At 48.0% G+C, this 6,000-nt stretch overlaps 1 pseudogene; it reads left to right on the forward strand.

Annotated features, from left to right (window-relative positions):
- The first annotated feature begins 1,127 nt into the window (after positions 1 to 1,127).
- On the forward strand, positions 1,128 to 5,994 carry LOC110296336 (annotated as a pseudogene).
- The last annotated feature ends 6 nt before the right edge of the window (positions 5,995 to 6,000 follow it).

The raw sequence follows: 6,000 nt of genomic DNA on the forward strand, positions 1-6,000 counted from the left end.
GTGCCGGCTTGGCAGTCCTTTCGTTCCTAGACTATCTATCTGATCTACAGTTGCCCTAAGTTGGGTGGGTGAGCATGCTTTCTCAAGGTGTGAGGGAAACAAAAGCTCTGGTCCTGGGAAGGAGAGAGAGAAGATCTTTGTGTAAAAAACCAGATTGTTACAGTTTGCAGTGTGATGTGCTCTTAAGTTCGTAAGGGTTACAGAAAAGCCCGAGGCAACGAGGTATCTTTTCTACTAGCTGGTGGCTCACCCAGCTTCTCACAGCTCAGAAGAGTTGGAGAGCTACTGGTAGCCTGCTGAGCACTTTATCAGAGAAGGGGACACTCTCAAGCCCTAAATTATGGATAAAACTCTTGCCATAAACCAACAGGATGAAGAATTTGGGAAGGGTGCAAGTCCTGGTCTACAGGAAGGGAGATGGACTTTCTTGGTATCGGGAAAAGCCATCATCTTGCTTCGAATCAGTACAGCAGCAGTGTTTGGCTTTTCTTGGTGCTTATGTTGCTTTCTGCTGAATTGAATCTTAAAAACTGCTTGTTTTACAAAGGTCTTTTGAATTTATTATTTCCAATTAAGAGACAGGGGAAACCTGCACATCAGATCTTACACTCTCCTGACTCTTCGAGGAGCCAGAGCAGTTAGCACTCCCTCCCCCCTGACAACCTCCCTGGGGTGGGGGGAGCAAATTCCAGCCTTGAGAACAGATGAAAAGCAGCATACTCTAGCCTCCACATCACGGAAATGCACACCCCCTTTTGATTAACAACCAACATTTCTCCTGTGCAGAAGGGTCCTGCTCTTGAAGGAAGCAGAGGCTAATATCCTTGAAATGATAAAAGCCCACTCTGGGACTATGGAAAAGAGACAATTAAGCGTTCCCAGACAGCTGTGACCAGTTTGTAGAAACACACCAGCTTCTGATAGCACAAGTTACTTTTCCCAGGTCACAAAGGTCCCTCTCCAGCTGCATGGCTCTGCCCCCCTGTCTGAATAAATGTTATCAGGTGTGAAGGACAGCATTCCTTTACCCTCTCATGTAATGCCAAGGCTTGGAGACCCTGCTTGTGGTTTTTTTTTTTTTCTTTATAACCCCAGTTCGCTTAGACCTGGGGGTTCACTCTCCTCCATCAGGAAGGTTGGTGGCCCGAGCTCGAGCTTGAATAAAGACCCTCATGCGATTACAGCAGGTTGTGATTCCTGGTGGCCTCTTTGGGGTTTTTACAATCTGGGCATAACACCAACACTATTAGCATTAAGTTTCAGGAATACCCATTAAGTGTGGGGCCAAGGTGTGCTAAGGATTCATGCTGCAGAACAGATGAGTGCCCGAGGGGCTTACTGGGGAGGAAGAGCAAAATGCCTTCTCAGAGTGAGGACATGAGAGAGACAAGAGACCAGGCAACAGAACAAAACAGACAGGGCAGACACAGACAGAGCTAGATCTGGGTGGCCAGGGACTTTTAACGGATGTGCCTGTTGCATAGAGGAAGTGCGTAACTTGTATTGATCCTGGAAACGTGCTGCTGCCGAGTTGCTGAGCAGCACGCTGGCAGAGCACCCGATTCACAACGTTCCTTCTTTTAATATTAAAGGTGAGGCAACAGGAAGGAGTGACGCGAGGCTGGAAGTGAGGGCACTGTTCTCTTTAAACTGTTTCCTGCTGTCTGGGGACCCAAGAAAGCTGGGATGCTGGCCATGTCCTGAGAGCTAGCTATTTCACTTGCTGTCCAGGCTCTGTGGGACCATCTGGGACTGGAGAGTATAGGCCTAGTCAGAGCAGTCTGTGAGGCTGGAGCACCTGGGGCTAGCTGCTTTGAAGCTGTCCAGAATGCAGATCTTGAGCGAACACCTGGACCTGGCAGGATGCTGAAACACACATATTATTAGGGGCAGAAGATATTTCGTCAGTGTACATTTGAAGCTTTTAGGCCCATGGTTCCAGGAGTTGAGGGAGGGAAGTCCAAGGACCAGGAAAAGGCTCACCCTCAGGAATAAACAGCACAGGCAGGTGGGGAAACGGGCCATTTGATTGACAGAAGCACTTACCTAGAGTGCTTTTGACCCATGAGAGGTGGATTTAAGTCAATTCTCTGAAGCTTCCAAGATTTTAAGTTCATAAAAAGAGGATCAGTTTCTGACAAGCATTGCCATTGTAACCTGTACTGAAATCCACATTATACACCTTCTGCGTCCTAGAAGCTTCAGAAATGGGTTTGGGTAAAAAACATGAACACTGGGAGTGTCTGAGGGATTTACTGAAGTCATGCCGGCTCACACTGCCCTTTGCCCAGCTCAGACCAACAAAGCTTGGCGTTCATCCTTACTGACCCAGCTCAGAGCTCTATGGTATTCCCTGCCTCCTAACAGACAGGGCCCAAAGAAGCTCACTTCAGGGAAGAAGCACGGAAAATGGCTGACTTCTCAGAGTGGGGCAACGGGAAGCCCGAAGCTCTGGATACCCCCAAGAAAGAGGAGGAGAGCACAAGGCGGCTGAGTAGTTGAGTCCAGGTACGTGAAATATGAGAAAACCAAAAAGACCTCTGTAGCAGGAGGGAAGCCATGGGAGGGAAGAATGCCTAAGAGCAGAAGAATGTATCTGATATAGCATGTAGTTAAAAAAAAGTCCACGCTAAACTGGTTACTTATGGCCGCTAGAACTAAGCGATTCAGCTCCATCTTCCTCTTCCTCCATCTTTTGTCCTCCGTCCCCCCTCTCTACTCCCTCTCTTTACCCTCTCTAAAACTTTCAGCTCTGCCTTTCCTTCCACTGCCCAATCACAGGTTCTAGACATATCTGATCAATTAAGATTTCACCTGACCACACCTGACTACAGGCACTCTCGAGGGAGCAGAACATACGAACAACAATCCACAATGATGAGGACCAGTGACATGCAATCCATGATGCTAAGTCTACCCACCCTAGACCTCTCATCCGCCACCACCAAAAGCATGTTCAGGAAGAGTTCCCAGTTAGACAGGAATGTCAAAGAAAGCAGAGTCCACATGTCCTTTACAACCCTTCAGAAAGAGAAGGGTTCCCAAGAAGAGACAGAATCTGCAGGAGACCATGGACATGGACTCAGATGCTGCTGCTGATACTGCTGTCCCCACTGTCTGTGAGGGGGGCTCTGCTGTAGGAGAAGGCTAAGAAGGACTTGGTGGCCATGTATCTGGAGAAGGAGAGGATACAGGGGCAGCCACCAAAGCTTTACACTAGCTGCTGCTTGGCAGAAACATAAGGAGCTGGCTGCCATACTTAATGCCCAGTTGGAGGTGCTGAGCCCTTTCTAGATGGTGACAGAGGGCTTCAAAGAGCAATGCAATCACAGTTCTGGATACCATTTGACATAGAACCCCTGTGCAGGCCACCCACAAGCAGGGAAGCAGACAGAAGCTCCTAGATGATCTACAGCAGGCTCTGAGGACTACCCTGCCACACCTGGGGACATCTGCTCCCCAGGCTCCAGTGCACAGGTGTCATCTCTGTTGGATAAGCTCAAGGGTTTCATCACCACAAAGGACCTGGAGCTCTGCAGAGACACCAGCCAGGTGCTAGAACTTCCTCCAAGAAAGTTCCTGTCAAGAAACCTTGATAAACACAAAGCCTGGAAAGAGGCCCAGAGAACCCCAACCTGCAGGCAGTGGTCCCTTCACCCTCGGGGACCTCAGCTCCCTCCCAGAACAGGATGAACCACAGCTCAGGCCTAAACCTTGAGTGCCTCAGGCAGCCTGTTCTGGGATGGTTTGAGCATTTCCCATCTGCACTTTTAGATTTTTTGACATTCTCTTAGGCCTTGTCAACATGACCTGAAGAAGTTATGGTGATTCATTATTCTGCACATTTCGTGCTGTCTTTTCACACTTCCCACTTGGGACATTATTAGCACTTCTGGTTTGTGGCTTTGGTTTGAGACAGGGTCTCTCTGCAGAGTCCTGGCTGTCATTGAACCAAGTAACTAACAGGTCCCATCACCTGTCTTTGCTGCTTTAAAGCCTTAATAAGTTCGGATTGATATGTGCTCATGAGTGCTTGCTTGTGAGCATTCTCTCTGTCTCTCTCTCTGTGTGTATAAGAGAGTGTGAGGGGAATACTCTTTGAGGCAAGCCCAGGCATGACAGAAATCTCCTGTGGAGCAGGGCTTAAGGATTTTCAGTAAGAACACTGACTGAAAGAGGGTCAGGGGTCTTCCTCCCTTTATCCAGAAGTGGAATGGCTATTTCTGGTTGTCAACGTGGATCTATCTGGGATGACCTACACAGTCCAGAATTGGAGGGGCCCCCTTTGATCCAGATCTTTAGCTGAAAGACACAAGTTTCAGATCTGGATCTAGGTATGGAGATTAGGCCCAAGCAAGGTCGTACACACCTTTACTATCAGGAGATTAAGGATGGGAGATCTCTGAGTTCAAGGTCATCTTGGGACAAAACAAGTCCCAGATCCAGGCGTAGTGGGTGGGACACACCCTTAATCCTGGCCACGCCCTCTGCTGTAGACTCATATTAGGCCAGCAGGAGAAGCCAGCTTCACTGTCCTTCACCTGCTTGCATTTCCTTGCCAGCAGGTTATCACCGAGGAGCTGGAGAGTCAAAGTGTATCTCAGACCCTGGGAGCAAGATGGATGTCCTGAGATCAGAGATTCTGCAGAAGCGGCAGCTGGTGGAGGACAGGAACCTGCTGGTGGAAAATAAAACGTACTTCAAGCAGAGTAAACTTGCCAAAACAGAGAAGGAAGCATATTTTGAAAGATGGGGCTACAAGACACAGCCAAAAGAGGATGACTAGAAACCACCATCAAATCCAGTGCTGGAACTCGAACTTGCAGAGGAAAAACTTCCTATGACTCTTTCTAGGCAAGAGGTCATCAGAAGACTGAGAGAGAGAGGAGAACCAATTACAGTGTTTGGGGAAAGCGATTATGATGCTTTCCAACGCTTAAGAAAAGAGGAGATTCTTACACCAGACGAGAGCAAAGGCTTAAGGAACGATCTGAAAGCAGCTTTGGACAAGATTGACCAGCAGTACTTGAATGAAATAGTGGGTGGTCAGGAAGCTGGAGTGGAGGACACTCAGAATGTCCTGAAAGTTCTTGAGGAAAACACGACCATTGAAGAAATAGAGGCACTGGGGGACTCCTTAGGGAAAGGTGACGATCCTGAGGACATGGGCATCATCACTGAGTTCCTGAAGTTTCTGCTTGGTGTTTGGGCTAAAGAACTGAATGCCAGAGAGGACTATGTGAAGCAAGGCATGCAGGGCAAACTGAAGAGTGCTACCCACCAGCAGACCGAGTCCTCCCTCAGACCGCTTTTCAGAAAGCTCCAGAAAAGGAATCTTCCTGCTGATCTTAAAGGGTCCGTCACAGCTATGACTAAGTTCCTGTGGCAGCGAGAGTACGTGAAGGCGAATGATGCTTACCTCAGATGGCCATTGGAAATGCTCCCTGGTCTACTGGTGTCACTATGGTTGGTATCCATGCCAGAACGGGCAGGGAAAAGATCTTTTCCAAGCATGTTGCACATGTTTTAAATGATGAAATGCAACGGAATTACATTCAGGGGCTCAAGAGGTTAATGACAATTTGCTAGAAGCCCTTTCCTACAGACCCATGGAAATGTGTGGAGTATAATGCGCTGTAAGATCTGTGTATGGTCTGGAACAGGAAGCCTCTGCCCGCAGCACAGGGACGAGCGAGAGATGAGTTCCACAGTGGGGATCCACCTGGTGCAAATCTTGTGGACTTCAAGAGCTGTGTTGGTTTACACATGGTGTTGGACTGCAAACTAAGTTTTGTGTCTTGATCTTATTTGACTCAGATGAAAAATTAAGTTCTCAAGATGTCATGTGTAGTTTAAATGTGTAGACAACCACCACAGAGGAAAGGAGGTTGAAGATGACCAGTATCAAGATCCCAATGTGTCATTGGATACTTAGAAACATCTGAGGGTGGCTTTGAACTTTCTGTAAAGTATTGTGATTTGTACATCTTTCTATGTTGT

The sequence above is a fragment of the Mus caroli genome, chromosome 6 (assembly GCF_900094665.2).
Source record: "Mus caroli chromosome 6, CAROLI_EIJ_v1.1, whole genome shotgun sequence".
NCBI classification, from domain to species: domain Eukaryota; kingdom Metazoa; phylum Chordata; class Mammalia; order Rodentia; family Muridae; genus Mus; species Mus caroli.